The sequence below is a fragment of the Lathyrus oleraceus genome, chromosome 3, assembly GCF_024323335.1.
Source record: "Lathyrus oleraceus cultivar Zhongwan6 chromosome 3, CAAS_Psat_ZW6_1.0, whole genome shotgun sequence".
Taxonomy (NCBI): domain Eukaryota; kingdom Viridiplantae; phylum Streptophyta; class Magnoliopsida; order Fabales; family Fabaceae; genus Lathyrus; species Lathyrus oleraceus.
Window position 1 is genome coordinate 230549012 of NC_066581.1, and position 20089 is coordinate 230569100.

The 20089-nt window shown below is 34.7% G+C and overlaps 1 long non-coding RNA gene across 5 annotated transcripts; it reads right to left on the minus strand.

Annotated features, from left to right (window-relative positions):
• Positions 1–1630: 1630 nt before the first annotated feature.
• Positions 1631–7727, minus strand: LOC127126493 (uncharacterized). 5 transcript variants are annotated; one of them, XR_007805005.1, is made up of 6 exons: positions 7271–7727; positions 6921–7149; positions 6500–6777; positions 2807–6319; positions 2455–2681; positions 1632–2362 (listed from the first exon to the last, which is right to left on the minus strand). It is a non-coding gene; the product is annotated as an uncharacterized LOC127126493 (long non-coding RNA). The 5 variants fall into 5 exon arrangements; XR_007805004.1 differs by having other exon boundaries at positions 6411–6777; XR_007805003.1 differs by having other exon boundaries at positions 1631–2362; positions 2787–6777.
• Between the last annotated feature and the right edge of the window lie 12362 nt (positions 7728–20089).

Consider the following 20089-nt stretch of genomic DNA (forward strand, 5'->3'; position numbering starts at 1 on the left):
TTGGTTTATGATAGGAAATGTTATATCCTGCAGGAACATAAGGTTTTGTTTGTTATAATGGTAGCAGGCTAATAGTTAAAGTTCTCAAAAGCAATTAGAAGCAGACTAGGAATTTAAAAAGAAAAGTTCACATTCAAAATCAGAAATGTTATTTGTATCAGGGATTATTTAGCTAATAACTGCTGCCACTGTAAACCTAATAACTGCTGCCACTGTAAACTTAACCTAATAACTGCCACTGTACACTAAATCATGTTTAAAATTTTGGTGATTCAACTCTCACATTAAGTAAGGAATGAATGTAATATTAAAAATGAGGTAATTTGAATTTATTTGTCATTATTATTTGAATATATTTGAATTTATTTGTAATAGTTTTTTCTTTTTTTTTGTGGTTAGGCAATTTTTTATTGATGTTTTGACTTGGACTTTTGCTAAATATATTGGTCTCTATACACGCTCGGTTACTTTTTCTATATTTTGTAAGCTTTTATTTTTATTTATATATGATTCTGTATCGCTTTCTATAATAAAAATTTATGTAAAATTTTATAAATATTAAAAATTAAAATATATAATATTATTTAAAATCTTAAAATAATACCACTAGTGTATTCCTTAGAATGGTTTAAAAAAATATAGAAAAGAAAAAGGCGAGTTTGCATGTTGGTTGGGCTCACATAAAAATGAAAGGATACAAACATGTAAAAAAAACATTTTAAGAAACCCTATTTAAATGAGTAACAGCTTGTTTACGTTTATTAGGGTTCAACTTTCTATTTCTATTTCAGTTTTAAGAGTGCGCAAGTTGTGATGAAATCCAACGACAATCTATTATTCCTTTCCAATCTATTATTCCTTTCCGAAGAACTCATCGTACAAGTTCTGTCATACCTTCCGGTTAGATCTTTGATGCAACTGAGATGCGTGACCAAAGCATGGAACGCCATCATCTCCGATCCAAAATTTATCAAACTGCATCTTCAACGTTCCAAAAAAAATAAGAATCTCACACAAATCTTAGGCGTGTCTCGGGAATCTGTTATCCAACCCTATCCCCTCAATACTTTACTAAACAATCCTTCCATAATAAAGTACACCAAACAATTATTCTCAGCCAGCGTCGACAATTGCTACGAATTCATTGGTTCCTGCAATGGATTGATATGTTTCAGTGTTCTTTCTTTAACAGATCTTCAATACACCTGGTTTCAATTATGGAACCCAACCGCCCACACATTTTCTGTCTACTTTGGGCATCACTCCAATCCTCACCAAAATACATATGAGTATCGCAGGTCTTCCCGCTTTTCATTTGGTTATGATAATTCAACCGATACTTATAAGATTCTATCTTTGAGTCCCAACAAAGTCGAAATATTTAGTGCAGGGGTAATGCTTGGAAAATTATTCAACTTCTTCATGTGATTCCTTTAGACCATTGGCAACGTGTCCAAGAAAACGTCGGCTTTTCAATGAAGATTTGTATTTGAATGACACTATAAACTTCTTGGCTCGAGATATTGTCGAGCATATCGTGATTATCTCGATGAATCTCGGTACAGAGGCATATCGCGAGTTGCTTCCACCTCAAGATTTTGTGGAAGTTCCACTTCATTTGCCAACTATTTATGTTTTGGGGGACTGTCTTTGTTTTTGTCACCATACTCAGAAAACTCATTTTATTATATGGAAGATGAAGGAATTTGGAATTGAGAAGTCATGGACTCAATTACTAAAAATAAGCTATCAGGATTTGGATATTCGTATTAAATATAAATATTTTCTGGCCCAGTATGCCTTTATGAGGATGGCATCGCACTAGTACTAGCTAGTCGTCGGCGTGGATTGGAAGTGATTCTATATAATTGGAGTGATAATACAATAGAAAAAATTAGATTGAGCAACTTCAAGTGGATGTATCCGCATAACTATGTTGAAAGCTTGGTTTCCCCGGATTGAAGTCAGTTCCTCTTCAATTATATACTTATTCAAATTGTATCAGGCTAAGTACAAATTGATTTTTAGAATAGCTAGCATAGTCATAGCGTATCAAACAACCATAGGATCTGACTTAGGAAGACGCTTGAGACCTTCAACAAGCTTTGAATCTAAATCAACCGTGCACTGAACAGCAACACACACAACAGGCAACAGAAAACTTCATAGCACGAATAGGGTGTGCATCAACTTCTTTCTCATTTGTCAAAGTGGCATTCCTGGTGATAAATTGATCTAAACCAGCCAAAGCAACTCTGTTACTATAAGGAACATCTTCAACAGTCCAGCCTGCATCAGCATCCAAGACAGATGCATTAGATCTGCAGCATGCCATGGCCTTCCGCACCGTAAATCCCATGTCCTGCAAAACGGTGATCATCAAACTGCAGCATGAGCAGCATACTCAACCAGAAACCAATTCACATGTTGACACACAATGACCAAGTACCTTACCTAAGCATCATGACAACACATACAAAACCACACATAAGGTCAATAACAAAGTTCATCACAGCAAATATCTGTTTCACCTGCAACACCATCATTTCCTTGTCATTTCCTTCGACTTAATGGTATGGTTATTTCCTAAAGATGGAAAGTTTGGTTGAAAAGAGGCCTCAAGTAGTATTGTGCCAGCATGAGTCACACAAGACAGCGCAAATCTTAAGCAACCTAGAAACCTGCATTTCTCACAACAGAAACATAAATCAGCAGCATATCGTGGCATCTAAACTGAGGCATCATCATCCTTAATATCATATATGTTGCAGGAAATAAAGCAAAACCTGCATTGAAGCCAACAAACCTAGCCTATGCAGTTTTCGGATCAACCCAAATCAAGGGCTATGAGAAGCAATGAGTTAGCTCAAAGGTAGCGATGTCGTCAATACCAACTCAACAGTCATAACCATGGTAGTCAAAATCGCGATCCTACTCGTAGGATCGTACGATTTTACGATCTTACAGCTATCCACCGTGCCAGAGTATGATCAGAATCGTTTTTTGGTAGGCACGGGCAGAATCGCCGTGATAACACGTGAAAACGGTAGAATCGCCGTTTCTAATGAAAAATTCCGTTTTTGTTTAAAGCTCCCTTTAAAAAATATTTTTTAAATCTGAAACGATTCATTTCATTTTCAGCCTAATAACTAGGGTTTAAGAGTAATTAATATTCAGCCACCAAATAATTATGAATTTATTCCACTTCCCAAAATATATTTATTCATTCCAATTTATTCACATTAAACTATTTCACCTCTCTCCATTTAAATAAATCTGTTGTCTCACTCTATCTATCTTCTCTTTCACCTCTTTCACGGTAAAACAACCTTTCATTCTCTATTAAAAAAAATCCAACCTTTCTCCCATGGCTTCAAGTTCTGCTGTTGGAACTTTAGTTATTGGTGCTCTCACTGCTCCCCCTGCAATTGCACCACCACCACGCCAGAAAACACTACCAAAAAATGCTCCTGGTAACCGAACTGATATGGCATGGAAACATGGCATTGCTGATCCGGATAATCCAAGAAAAATCCAATGCAAGTATTGTCAAAAAAAGGTAACTGGAGGAGTCTACAGGCTAAAGCATCACTTGGCTGGAACTCAAAAAGATGTTGAAGCATGTAAGGCTGTCCCAGATGAAATCAAGAGAGAAATACTGCAGGTTTGTTCAAGATTGCAAGAAAATTTGATTAAAAAAACAGAGGCAATGGTGGAGGAAGAGATGTCAGAGGCATGCTCAAAAAGAATGAGCAGTAACAACTCTGGAAACATATTTAAGAAAAGGTGTTTCAGCTCACAACCTAGCATCAATGCAGTTCTAAAGAAGGGTTTAAGAGATGATGCATGTCAAGCAATTGCAAGGTTTTTTTACAATAATGCCATACCATTCAATGTAGCAAGGAGTGAGGAGTTCACTATCATGTGTGATATGATTTCAAGACATGATAATGGATTCAAACCACCATCTTATCATGACTTGAGAATTAAGTTGTTAAATCAAGAAATTAAGTTAACACATGAAGCTTTGGAAGAACATAGAAAGGAATGGAGGAATATTGGATGCACCATAATGACCGATGGATGGACTGATCGGAAGAGGAGGACAATTTTGAATTTTTTGGTTAATAGTCCAAAGGGTACTGTATTTTTGAAGTCTGTTGATGCATCTAACATATGCAAAACAGCCGACAAAATCTTTGAAATGATTGATGCTGTTGTTGAAGAGGTTGGAGAAGACAATGTTGTTCAGGTCGTGACAGATAATGCGGCAAACTACAAGGCTGCCGGTGAGATGCTGATGCGAAAGAGGAAAAAATTATATTGGACACCTTGTGCCGCACACTGTCTTGATTTGATGCTTGAAGATTTGGAGAAGAAGATATCGGTTCATGAAGAGACAATTCCAAAGGGTAAAAAAATTACAACTTTTATTTATTCAAGAACTTCTCTCATTTCTATTTTGCATCATCATACAAAAAACAAAGATTTGGTGAGGCCAGGCGCTACTCGATTTGCCACGTCTTACCTTACTTTAGGGTGCTTGTATGAGAACAAGGAAGCTTTGATAAGAATGTTCACTTCCAAAGAATGGAAATTGAGCAAATGTGCAAAGTTAAGAGATGGAAAAGCCATTGAAGATGTGGTTTTGGACAAAAGTTTTTGGAAGAATATTGTTGTTTGTTTGAGGGGTGCTACACCTCTCATTAAAGTGCTTCGTTTAGTTGATTCAGATCAAAAACCAGCCATGGGATTAATCTATGAGGCAATAGACCAAGCAAAGGAGGAAATTCAAAAGAATTTTAATGGTGTAAAAAAAAGGTATCTTTGTTTTATTTAACTTTATTCACGTATTTGTGTCTGTACTTGATATCAAATGTTAAAAATAACTCAAATTATTATAATTTGTAGTTACAAGTCTATTTGGAATATCATTGATGATAGATGGGACACAATGCTACATAGACCACTACATGCTGCAGCCTATTATCTCAACCCACAGATGCATTACGGCTCTAGATTCAAAGCTGATATTGAGGTTAGAAAAGGTTTAATGGACTGCTTAACTAAAATGGTGGATGATCCTGAAGAACAGGCTAAGATTGAAGTCCAAATGCATGACTTTAAGAAACAATTAGGGTATTTTGGCACAGAATTGGCCAAACGAACACTTGAAAAATCTACTCCGGCAGATTGGTGGGATTCAATTGGGTTTGAGTGTCCAGAACTGCAAAGATTTGCTATCCGCATACTCAGCTTGACATGCAGTTCATCGGGTTGTGAGCGAAACTGGAGTGCTTTTGAGATGGTGAGACTTTAAGAATTTATAATTAATTGTATAAGGCTTTCATCTTGCTTATGTTAATTTTTTTTCATTTACTGTAATTAAGGTCCATACAAAAAGAAGGAACCGCTTGAAACAAAAAATGATGAATGATGTTGTATTTGTCATGGCTAATTCAAGATTGTCCAAAAAAAAGAAAGGGAGAAGAACATTTGAGATAGAGTTAGATGACCTTGGATCTGATGATGATTGGCTTATGGACGAAGACGGCGACATTGAAATTTCGGATGAAGACTTTATTCAAATGAATCAAGAACAAATTCAAGAGGATGATATTTTTGTTCATGATTTGGAAGATGAACATGATAGAGGGATAGATGAAAATGAATTTGATGATGACTTTGAAGATGAAAATGAAGATGAAGGAGATAATGAAGACAATGATGATCCATTGAATGATTATGACCAACTCCAACATGACTTGTTTGGAAATTGAGTGAATTTTCATTAAGTTTTTCTTATGAGTTTTCAATTATTATTTGCTACTGTTTTGAATGTTGTGGTGTTTTGGAATTGTCTTGAATTAGTTTTAATGAATATTATCCTATGAAATTTCAGTTTTTAAAAGTAATTTTAGTGTTATTTGAATTTTATTTTCATATTATGTAGTGTCATATGCATATTATTAATCTATATGCAAAATATATGTGAATTTTTAAATTTGGTAGGATCTTACGATCCGTGTTACGATCCCCCGATTCACGATCTAATTATCCCAACCCGATCTTGCGTAGGATCTCGAGTTTGACTACCTTGGTCATAACAACATGTGCCTTGCAGAGCTCAAAACAAAAAAAACTAAGTCAACAAGACATGAAGAACCAGTCAACAATGGATTGGTATTGTAAGACGGAATAGTATCACCAATTGCTGCAAATTCTACGGTAACATAAGCCAAAAGAACACAAAAGTCGCTTTTCACAACCAAGGCAGTGAATAAGAATTCGTCATGCCACCAATATGAATCCTGCAAGTCTGCGACGAACAAGCTTAACATGATAAGCAAGAAAGGCATAAATCAAAGCAAAGCAAATCATGAACAGATGAGGACGGTGTTAGAGCATACCAATGCAGGGTCCACAATCCAAACAGATAATGCATACCACAATTCAACAATGATTCAATCAATGAGTGCGAGGATAATAAGAACATAACCTCATGTTCTGAACTGTTTACTGAAGGCTGGACGTACACGGGCTACAGACTCGCAAACGGCCTCAATCTCCGCTTGACCATTTAAATCACCACCACTCTGCAACATGAAGAGTTTACCACCCTGCATCAATGTGTGAATTCATGGTAATAACCTGCAGTGCATCAGTGGTAACTGAACTGGCCAAATAGTATTCTGTCATGTCAGTTCACCATTCACAACAGTCCAAACGGCCATTTAAGTGAGTGTCTTTTCCTCATGGCATTAGTTAACCCAAAACCTGCGAAAAATTCAAGAATTACGTGACAGTAAAAACAAAGTTCTTACCGTGACATATAGATCTTTCACGGCAGTGAATAAAAAACTCAAAATAGACAACGTGTTTGAGAGATTTCGCTACAGACAAAGCTTAAACCTTAATACCTTCATTTTGGGGACCACGTCAAAAGGGAGGACCACCAAATCTGGACGAGATTCTTTTGGCTAACGGATTGATTCATCCAAAGATTTGCAAGCTCATGAAGGAGGAGCGGATTGAACCTCGTATTAAACTCTATAAAAGGGAGCGCTCATTCATTGAAAGGCCTCTCCCTTCTGGCACCGTCACCCTGCTGAAATCACATCCCAACCTACACACCAAAGCTCAATCAACCTGGACGAAATCGCAGTTCATTAGAAAAAGCGCTTTGACGAGTAGAGGGTGAAGATTTGAAGAAGAAGGGGAGAAGAAGTCGAGGACTTGGAGCTAAAGAGTAAGAGTCGCAATCCTTTACCTGAGGTATTTCTTCGACCGTCGGGATCTCGCCGGAGTTGCGAAGCTCCGGTGAGACTTATTCCTTTCATATCAATCTTCTCACCACCGAAGCCCCTATTTTTCTCCTAGGCTTTAGGATTTCAGACTAATTATAGTTGATTGTGGTTGATGTTGAGATTTTTTTTTTAAAATGTTATGCGGCTAGGGTTTGAGTAATTTGCTTTGGGGATTATTTAGCTTCTAAAATTTGGGCTTGATGAAGACGAACACCATTTGGTTCCCATATTTTTAGTCGTGTTGGATTTCGCAGAGAAAGAGAGAAGGTTTGGTTTAAATCGTTTTTTCTAGAAAAAGGGAGAGATGATGAACAGAAAAAGTAATTTACGAGTAAATAAAGTATTTGTTTTCATTCGTTTCAAAAGGGTACGTTCAATGTATTATTAAAGTTTGTTTTAAATTCATTCAATTCAATAAACAGAGAATATGAAAAGGGTAAGTTTAAAAGTAGTAATTAATCTTGCTGGGTAAACGTGTTTAGTCACTTTTGTGTATGGATCCATTATTCCCGTTGCCATGTGGCATCTCTCATGCGGATGTTTAGTTTCAATGGGCCAGAACTTTTTTCAATTGGATTATGTGTTCTGACTTTTGGTCTTCCCCATTACTTTATGTTAATGACTGTCATTTTTGGTTTATTGAAGTATGGAGGTTGAGACTAATCATCTCTTTCTTGTTTCCTTAGTCATTTTCGTTGGGTTTAGGCTGGGTTTGAGACATGGTGGGCTTTCGGCCCAACTCGGTTGTGGAGGTTGAATTTTGGGCCTCACAACCTTATGGCCCACTGCTTTCTAAACTAAATCTTTCATTCAAACCATGCACCCCATTTGGTTTTAATCATAGAATTGTTTTTATATTTAAATGAAATTAATAATAGTAAAAATATGTATTAGTTTGGTTTTTATTTTTTTATTTTTTATTCATATTTAGTGGGATCATTACAATTAATTAAATATGAGACTAATTATTAATGCCAATAAGTTTTCTTCTTTTCAAAGTGAACCCAATCTTGGTTCAAGGCCAACTATTCCTACTTAAGGCTCGATTGACGCTAACGATTTCAAATCCAAATCTTTCTTTATTAATGTACTCCTCCCTACGTTTAATTCTTAATTTTAAATGAAAAGGAGAATAGTAAGCCTCCGCTTCACTATCTCTCAACTATTCGAATAATTGGCGTAAAAATACATTTAAAGAAAACTTTAACAATCTCTCAACAAAACTACAACAACATCATCAATAAACCTATAAGATAAAGAGTTTAATTGAAATACACTGACAATGTAAAGTGTTTTACACCGTCAGTTAATCATAGACGTCGGATATTAAAAGAAATTTGACTTTTATTTCAAAAATCTATAAAGTAATACAAATGGATGATGGTGATGAATCGACGGTGTAAAAAATTTTACACTGACAGTATATAGTAATTAATCTCTAAGATAAACCTATTTAAACAACATCAACTACATGATTAAACCTCTAGGATTTTGGATCTCAACAACAACAACAATAAAAACAATAACAACAAACTACAACAACAACATCAACAACAACAACATAAGTAGTGATATTTGATGTACTAGATCTGAGAAGAAAAAGTGAAAGAAAATGTTTTGGGTCTTTCGTTCCGGCAAGAATCGAATGAAAGCCCTAAACACATATCATCTTCGTATTGAGGATGGTATGTGTTTAGGATTCTTATTGTTTAGGGCTCTTTTGGTTATGACTACTCGTTTCGTTTGTGTTGTTTAACTAAATGTTACAAGTTAATCTATATATAAATTAGAGAAAGAAATTCACCTCGATTGGATAACGAAATCAAGGAAAAACGTAACTTATTTTTAAATTATTAATAAAATATTTAGAAAGGTTACCATTTTTAGTGAAATAAAAATATAATCTAAAACTCCTGCGATTCATAGAAGAATTCAAAAGCACAATGACACGTGAATTCGAGATGACAGACTTAGGCCTGATGAGATTCTTTCTTGGTTTGGAGGTTCGACAAGAAGAAACAAGAATCTTCATCTCACAAGAAAAATATGCAACAGAAATCTTGAAAAGATATAAGATGGAAAGTTGTAATCCGGTTTCGACGCCAATGGAACCAGGAACAAAGTTTTCGAAATTTGATGGAGGAGAACGTGTCGAAGCAGACAAATATCGAAGTTTGGTAGGAAGTCTTCGCTATCTCACATGTACAAGACCAGATATCTCATTAAGCGTAGGCATTGTAAGTCGATTCATGAAGGAGCCAGTTTACACACATTGGAAAGCATTGAAGCGAATTCTGAGGTACATCCAAGGAACAGTGTCACTTGGGATGTTCTACTCGAATTCAGACAAATACAAGTTGGTTGGTTACTCTGACAGTGATTGGTGCAGAGACATAGACGATCGAAAAAGCACTTCTGGATATGTGTTCTTCATGGGAAATACTGCATTCACTTGGCTTTCTAAAAAGCAGCCAATAGTAACACATTCGACATGTGAAGCAGAATATGTAGCAGCATCCTGGTGCGTTTGTCATGCAATATGGCTCAGAAGATTGATGAGTAAAATGGAGCTAAAACAGAAAGGTGCAACAATAATACAAGTTGACAACATGTCAACAATTGAGTTGGCAAAGAATCCAGTAAACCATGAAAGGAGCAAACACATTGACGTTCGCTTCCACTTCATTCGAGAACACGTGAAGGAAGGAAATGTCGAATTGAAGCATGTAGCAAGTAAGGATCAAGCAGCAGACATTTTCACAAAACCACTATCAAAAGAAATCTTCGACAGAGGCAAGAAATTGATAGGCATGATGAATAGAAAAAACTTTAAGTTTACAGAGGAGTTTTGTTGAATAAACTTTAATGTTATAGTTGGTGGGTTTCTATTAATAAGTTAGTGGAGAGATTAAGAGTCTGTTGTAGTTGGAAGGTCAAGAGATAGTGGCCTATTAATAGTATTTACTAATAATTATGTTTCCTAGAATAGCTGAAGTTTCTGAGTCTATATAAAGACCAAGGATGTACTCTAATTAAAATACAGAAGTTACAAAAGACTTGCTTCCTTCCGTCATATAAACCGTTCAAGTATATCCACACTAACTTCAGAATATACGCAACTGTATTGTCACTTATAATACTTTACTTTATTTGTTTCTCAATGGATGTGCTTGTGAGAATTTTGCTTCTATCCTTTGTTTTTTTTCTACTGTGTTTATATTTATATTTCACTTATCTGTGTTATGAATATTTTTTAATCTTAGAAGTTAGAACGACAACTCAATTTCCAGCGGCATTATTCAAGGAAATACATTTTCTTTAGTTTTACTACTTTTTTCCATAACGTATTAAAGGTGATATATATATATATATATATATATATATATATATATATATATATATATATATATATATATATATATATATATATATATATATATATATATATATATATATATATATAAAGTATTTTGTTAGAATTCTACGATTTGTCGGATGTATTGGATGTTAGGTTTTGTATGACGTCAGTAAGTGTCGGTTTATTCAAAATAGGTCGGAAGTCATCCACCTTTAGAACTCTTTTCTTTTAGGACCATCTCATCGCTCGAGGAAGACCACAATTACCAACTGATTTCAAAATTTCTCCTCTTTTTCCAAGTTTTGGAAAATACTCGTGAATCCAACAATAGTATAAAATTAATACTATAAATTAACTAAATAAAATAAATTAAAACATAATAAACAAAATAAATTAAATTAATATACTAAATAAAATTAATTAACACATAATAAACTAAATTAAATTAAATACTTGTAGAAGAGTATGATATCCACCAAGTTGTTTGCAACTGAACATAAAAGCATCTCTGAGATATATGTAAGGGTAACCAACGTAGCTGCTCCCCAACTATATCCTGAACATCTCTCTAAGTCCATAAACAGTAAGAGGTATCGTATCTCGACAAGCGTAAAAGTCTTGTCGGCAAAAACTGTGGAATCCACCAACATCAGCAAATATGCTCTAGTCGCACATGCCCAGCTAGAAGGAGCTCTATGCTTTTTAAATAAATCGTATAACCACTTCAACTTATAGTAAGAACCCTTGAAGCTACGAACATGTGTTTGTGCCTCACTATGTGACACTCCTAAGTAATCAACAGTAACCTCTTTAGTGACATCTTGAGAGCTCTAGAACACTCCCCTGATGGCCAAGTGAAGTAGACAAGAGAAGTCATCCAGAGTAATGTTCATCTAACCAAATCGAATATGAAATGAAGATGTCTCTAGATGTCATCTCTCCATAAATGCGGATATCAAGTTTGTGTCTATCTTTGTCAAACTGGTTCTCTGAAGTGAAGATAAACCAAACCTAAAAATCCAACTCTCCATATGCGGTGGAAGAGCCTGTGGAACCCTCGATGTCAACTTCAACCCATGTCCAACAACCTTTAACTCTTCCTTCGGACCTCTCTCCTGAAAATAATTAGAAGTACACATATTATAAAACACAACATTAAAAATTCAAATTTATTAATTATCAAATACACGTTGTTAACTTACCTCACCGAACCATAAATGTCGAGCAACATGATGCTCTTACTGTACCAAAAGATACGTATCATACAACCCTCCTGGAAATCCAACCGGTTGTATTGCGGATGCAAATGCACCAATATGACATTCCTTACTAGCCAACGTCGATGAAACACCCTGCTCTAAAATACGATATGGAATCTTATCGTCCTTGTCTCGTGCTCGAGCCATTATCAAAATTAAAAATTAAAAAAATACAAACCGGAACACATTTTAAAAGAGTTCCTATGTGAAAAAATGTCAAACAACCGGAACACTTTTGAGAAGACTTCGGGTGAAAATAATGCAAAATCGGAAGACAACTCAAATGAGTTCCGGTGTGTATTGTGAAAACAGAAAGAATTTTGAAATGAGTTTCGATGAACTTGTGAAAACCGGAACACTTACTAAATATGTTCCGGTATGATAAATATGAACTAGAAGTCTTACGAAATGTGTGTTTCCAGAAGACTTGAAGCGAGAGTGAAATAAAAAAGAAAATTTCTGAAAATAACTTATTTATATGAAGGAGTTTTGGTCCAAAAAATTATATTGTAGGGATATGGGGATAATTGATGGGGTATGGGGTAAAATTTTCAAAATTGTATTGGAGTACAAGAGGTACTCAAACCCAATATCAAAACATCATTTAACAATAAGAAATCTTTTGGGCATTTGCACCAATCATAATAAGTTCTACAAATTCTACCCTTACTACCTTGAGCTAGCCAATACAAAGATACAATTTTGATGTTTGCCACAATATCATCTACATCTCTAATGTTGTTATTGAACATCACATTATTTCTCATGATCCAAACACTCCAAACTACAGCTAGCCATAAGATCCCTGCCTTGACTTCTTGACTTTCCTTTTAATAGCTCCTAGAAACTTTTGAAAATGGTCACTAACCAACACCCTCATCAACCACCACTTTTGACACAAAAAAAAACAAATGAATCAGAGATTCCTATACCTCAAAGCAAATTGTGCATACCTTTTCATGAACATTGTGGATGATTCCTTTCCTAGCCAATTAATGGTCCCTTGTAGGGATTCAATCTAACATCAACCTCTACCCTAAAATATTTATCTTTGAAGGTACTTTTGTCCTCCAAACCGTCCTAATTAACTGTTTTATAACATCTCAATGTCCTCTTTATCTTCTAATTCCTCAAACGTGTATATCTATATTTACCTAAGAATTTATCACCTATGCCTAAGCACCAAACAATCTCATTTGGACAATTCTGAATTGGTTGCACTTCAACCATAACTAAATTCAACTCACGCTTCTATTCTTCTTCCACCATACCTACACTTACAACAAACCCAATTCCTGCCAAATTCTATACCCACCTTTGTTCTTGCTAATTACCCATCTCACTAACCTTTACTTGTTGATTAAAACTTTCCTGAAATAATTATGTAAATATAGTATTCAAAGGCTGCTACCTATCCATATTTGGTGCCAAAACAAAATGCCATCACATGTCCCTAACTTTGCAGAAACATTCCTGGAGAACCAGACAAAATTTGAACCATCAGTATGACCCAGTAGATGGATATCTTTCCACCAAACCGAGGCCTTTTTTTAATTTCCAACTACCACTCCCCTCAATGTTTGATCTTTTTAATTTCCATAAATTTCTTGTAGAATATCCCACCAAATAACTTTATCTTGTAGAATTTCCACTTCAATAACAAAGCGTTTATTAAAAGTTACAATGTATTTGACCTCTAGACCACCCTCGTCCTTTGGATTTCAAATGTTACTCCATTTAACCCAGTTATCACACCTTTTATCCTCATTCCCATGCTATAAAAATTTAATTTAAATCTTTATAATTTCTTGAATTATCTTCTTTGGTTCCCTTTAAAATGATATGAAGTATACTAGAATGCCTGACAACATTGAATTGACCAATGTAACCCTCCCCCAATGGAGAGAAATATACATTTCCACAAAGACAGACTCTTCCTTAAATTTACCAAAATTAGACTCCAAGTATCAAATTTTCTTGGATTTGATCCAATTGGGATTCCCAAAAAATTAAAGGGAATTGTATCCACACAACAATTAAGAAATTGAGAGGCAGCTTCTAAGAAATTCTCCTTTAAATGAATGTTAAATAACTTTCTTTTATAGAAATTAACTTTCAAATCAGAGGTCAATTCAAATCCTCTTAAAACATCTTTTATAATCCACAAATTTTCAATTCCATCTACCAATTAGGACCATGTCATCAGCATATTGGATTAACCTACACTCTTTTTTATCATTAACTTTGAAGCCACTAAAATCCCCTAACTCGGCTGCCTTATTGATTAAACTTGCCAACACTTCTCCCACCAAAGTAAAAAGGAAAGAATATCCTCTTTCCTCAATCCTCTATCAAGATTGAAATTCGTTATTGGGCGATCATTTACCAAAATATGACATACTGATATTAAAGGGACATGCCTTCATCCACTTATCTCCACAACCAATTCTTCTTAACATAAATCTCAGATAGTTCCAACTAATGCAATTATAAGCTTTCTCAAACTTGACTTTTAAAATTAAACACACCTCTTATCTTTCTTAGCTAACTCTAGTATTTCATTCAACAACATTACACCATCTAACACATTCCTTCCTGGCACAAAAGCAGTTTAAGATTGTGACAGCTATTTGCAGCACTTGTTTCAACCTATTAGCAAGAAGTTTTGACAATATTTTGTAAGAGAGATCCAACCAAGCATATTTTCTTATACTCTATCGGTTCTTGAGGGTTCAAGGTTTTTGGAATCAGAGCCATAAATGATGCAGTGATTGCCTTAGTATTCTTGGACAAACTTGACAATATGCCCTTCCAAAAAGTCCCAATACTTTTGAATGAAACAAAAATTTAGTCCATTTGGCCATGAGCTCTAGTCTTCATCACTACACCATATTGCATTCTTAATCTCTTTTACACTAAACAACATCTCCATACTTGCAATATCATTCACTTCCAATTGTCTAAAAACCACCCCTTCCATCCTTGGTCTATGCTTATTCGGTTCTATGAAATTCTCTTGAATTTTTTTACATCATGTTCCTTAATCAAAGCCACATCTTATATTATATACCCCTTTCATTAGAAATATAATTCCTTCTTGTTCTTTCTTCGTGGTTGACTGAAAGAACCTTGTATCTGAGTCACTTTCTTTTAACCACTTAATTCTTTACTTTTGTTTGAGTAAGCTCTCTTTTTAGTGCAACTTTTTCTGAATTTCTCCTATAACATCCTTCATCCTATCAATAACATCACTCCTCCCAACAATATTCGACTTGCACATCAACTTATCCACTTCATTTAGTTGTTTGATTTCCTTCTCTACTTTCAAATACAACCACCCAAACACTTTACTGTTCCATTTCTCAAACAAGCCCTCAACATTTTAAACTTATCCTTCATAACAAATTGCATATTTTCCCTATACCTTCAAAGCTTCCCACACTGCTTGAATACATCTCAAAAAATATTTATGTTGAAACCAACAATTTTTCACCCTGGATGGCTTCGGGCCCCAATCCACATTGTTTGCTTTAATCCATATTGGTGCATGGTCTGACACATCTCTCTCCCATGTCACCTGACCCACTACCTTTCAATGTTCCTCAATCCCTTTAGATAAAATGAACCTATCTAGTCTACTTGTTAAAGTCCATTCCCAATTTCACCATATAAAATTGTTACGTATTAAAGGAACATCTTCCAGTTCTATGAGGTCTATGAACTCATTGAATTCAACCATCTCTCTCGGCTTATATCTTATGCCACTTCTTTCTTTCTTGTTTCGAACAGATTTAAAATCCCCCTTACGCACATACAACACATCATTCCCCACCTCTGAATTTGTCTCTACACTCCACTAATTCCGTTCGCATAGCTATCTTCAAATTTATGGAACACGAAGAATATATGTTAACAAAGAAACAAACCAAAATTTTGATCTTGGTGTTGAATCCAATAAAGCCTTCACCTTTGAAATTGAACAATGAATCAATCAACTGTGTCTTCCATATAATTAGAATTACACATGTCCGGACTTTTTCTCCTTTAACTTTCCAATCGACATCTCTACTTCCAAACAAACTAGCTACAAATTCCTCATAAATGGTTGTAACTTTGGCTTCTTGCAAGTACGCAATGTTCTCCTTTTCTCTTAGAACCAACTAATTAAGCTTTTTCCTCTTCAAAATGCTATCGCACCTCCTTATGTTGAAATATATAATATTCGCTGAATCTTTTTAGTTTTTCTCTCCCTCTCTTTTTCCCCTCTTTATCCAGATTCTCCATCTCTTTAGTTGCCACCACTTAAATCTCCTCATCACCCTAAGCTTTGATCTCTAACCTCTTGATATAGCTCTAAATCTTACATGCAGCCATATTTTTTCCACTCATGAAAAACCTCTTGTTCCCTTGAATAACGTCATCGTTTAATGTTGGGTCGTAGCAAATAATGGGTCCCCGTTATAATCTTGTTGACGATTTTGTTGAGGAGGAAAGTAGTACTGGTTTGCTCCTTTATTATGTCTCTTTAACCTTCTCCAAATTCGGTCTTAGTACATAAAAACAGGATTTTTTTTAGATAAACCACTTATCTCATCTTCCTCATGTTCTACCCCGTCCAAACACTGGTTTAATTGTTATGGGCCTAACTCATACATTTCTAACCCCCTTCCATGCTCCACGTGATTCTGAACTTTGGTTAATTCCTTCACCTTAGGCCTTCTTATCATGTTTTGGCCCATATTAGTATAAGCAACATTATTAACATTTTAGGTCATATTGTTTTCGAAGCCCAACACCTCAAAACCCACAAAGTTAGGTTGTGAAGCTAATCTAATAAAACCCTTTGACTTGTGACTAAATACATGTTCCCCACCAAGTTGAGGTTGACTTTGGACACTTTTGTACTTACAGCCGCTGGAACCTTCTTTTCCACCACCTCTATTGATTTGAAATTTCCCTACACATCTGGTTGTGCCATCTTTTCATTGAGGAAAATCCGTTTTTCTTCCACAATTGTGTTTCCCAAAGCCCTGTTACCATCACCATTCCATGTTTCTTGCACTAGTGCTTGATCTACCTCGTCAACATGACACTCACCAGAGCTAACATCCCGTCTATTGGAAGATTCATCAGAGTCAACTCTATTTCCTTTTCCAGATCTCTAGTTGCAGGATCACTATTCTCATCGTCCCATACGAGTCCTCCATAGTTTTCATGCCGAAGACCTGATTCCAACATTGAAGGTTTAATTGAGCATCGTATTATATTTTATTTGGACCAATACTCTTTCCACATAAAACTTGGATTATTTCAATGTCTCCTCATCAAACACACATACACACCCACCAGAGAAACCATGAACTCGAAAAAGTATGGTGACCATGCATGGCATGTGATACAGTAACACTTTAGCTATGTTAATCTCTCATTATTCACATCTTCAGGCCTCCATGGGAAGATTTCCTTGAACCATTGACTCATTCAGTGTCTTGGTGTTGCATTCTTCTCATTACCTTTATCTTTCTTCTCCCACCACCTCTGGTAATTACCATGATCCCCCACTCGTTCCTCCCTTTTTAATCTTGGAATATTTGGGTGTATCTTCCTCCCTTTAATGATAATACTATCAAGCTCGATAGCAATCAGATGCATATCCTCCACCTTCTCAAATCTACAAAATACATACCTCTTCCCTTTCTTATCTCTCTTTAGAGTTATGAAAACCTCCTATATTACTCCAGATTCTTTAAACACATCATACAGCTCCTTTGCGCCAAAGTCGTTAGAAAACTATGTGATAAAGAATGTATTATTCTTCACGTCATACCTTCCTCCTCTACCCCTTGTCTTCTCTGCATCCCACTTAGTGTCTCTCCTCAAGTATTTCTACATCTTATATCCTCATCTCTTCACCTCTATCCATTCCTTATCCCCTTGTTTCCTTTTCTAGTATGCCTTCCTCAACCTCATAAAATATTCAACTCTCTTTTGTCCTTACTCTTGAAAATTTAAAAATTTTACAACTTGCTTGTTTGATAATTCCACTAACATCTTCAAGTATTTTAATTACACTTTTCTTAGAGGGTACAACCCAATTCGTCTGCTAAATATTACACCAACATCTTCACTGCTAAATATTTTGGTAGTTTTTAACCATGTTCTTTTCAAATGCTACTTACACCACTATAAATACTATATTTCTTAACAAAAAAAATTACTTTGGTGATTTTATCAACTGAGATAAAATTACTTCTATTTTAAGTCTTAATTTTGTATTAAAAAGTATATCATGTATTCCCTCAGTTGTGAGAAAAATCGAGAGAAAACATGCCTCGAAAAAAATCTTGGATTCTCAGCAACTACAAATTCTTGTTTTATTTATAATTATAATAGCACATTCCTTCTTTTTTTGTTTTAATATTAAAAATAAATAACATTTTCTCTTCTTTACTTGGTAAAATCAAAGGGAAAGGTTACCCTAATAATTTTATACATAAAGCACAACATATTAAGTATTTCCCTAAACCTAACTCATTTGTATGCCTACAAACTTCATTTTCCATTTGCGTATCCATATTACTCCCCCAAACCAAACTCTATTGTGTTGTTCATATTGTTGTTATGTTAGCCTGGGATTTTTACTTTGTAGAAAAATTTAAATGAATACTAAAATGAATGTTGCATTAGTGAAATTGTATGTGTTAGCATTCATTGGTAGAAGTCGACAACAATGATACGTCGACCAAGATTTCCCAACTAAGATCTTAAGATGTGTTTTAGAAGAATCTCAAGAGAAGAACTTGAGATATGGTTTGGAGGAATCTCAGGAACTGACCTGGGTAAGTACTCAACACCATGTCGAGGTAGAGACTTTCGACAGGCTCTGAAGACTTAGAAAATTGATGAACCAAATACATAAGGGACTTAACACTATTGTCACAACCCGATTTTGACCCTGAATCCCGATTCAATATATTGATCATAGTTGTTGCACCTCTACATAGCATACCCATGCATTCCATATTGCATAGTGCCTAGAATATAAGTCAAAATAATTTTTTCGGATCTACAGGGTAACCGGTTGAATTAATCGACGGATGTGCGTTAAATCAGTGGATGAAATTTTTTTAAATCAAGCTTCCAGACATCAGCTTTATTAATCTAGGTTTTGCGTAGTTTAATCTGGTATGCTCGATTTATTTTTCAGCTAATTTTTTTGGCCACTTTTTGATCAGCTCGAGTCTGTTTAACCGGTCAAAATTTATTTCAAAATGAAAAGAAACATTGTATTTTTCCAATAAGTTTATTTCGCACTAATCATTTTAGGGCATTCATTTTAATTTTTCGAGCACTTTTGCGCCCCACTTTTATTTATTCTGAGTTCGTATATTTTTATCTTTTTGTCAACATGTTCATAAAAAATAAATAGAATTTAGTATGTAATTTTTCTGATTTTATTTAAATTATTTAAATTTATTTAAATTTTATTTGTTTTAATTATTTGAACTCATTTCCTATCAGATAAGCTAGCTAGAGGGTGTTATGGGAATTTTGTATATTAGTAACCCTATTTTTTAGACTATATATTATTTGACCAATAACACACCAAGGCACGCAATACTTTGGTCTCTCCTTCATATTCCAATAAGAAAAAGGAAAGTGTCGTGTTGCAGGACCTTGTTTTCTCATCTTCATAACCTCATATTTCATTTCTTTGTCAAATTTCCACCAAATAAGAACAACCATATTCATTCATTCTCATAAATCTCTCTCCCTCTCATTTATGTCATTTGTTTCAAAAAATAAAGAAAATGAACTAACGAAAAAAGAAAAAGAAAATGTGAAGAGGTTCTTGAGTTTTCTTTTACAGTAATCCAACATCATTCTTTGAAGTCTCTAAGAACCACCAAATTCTCTCTCTCTCTCTCTGTTAACCACATACAAACTATAATATCCGCACTTCATTGCTACAACAGTAGCCTCCTTATTATAAAAGTTTGATTTCTCTTATGCATTGTTCTTTTTTTCTGTAGTATTTTTTTAATATATATATTTATTCATATATTTTCGGTTTAGTTATATATATATATATATATATATATATATATATATATATATATATATATATATATATATATATATATATATATATATATATGTATTTA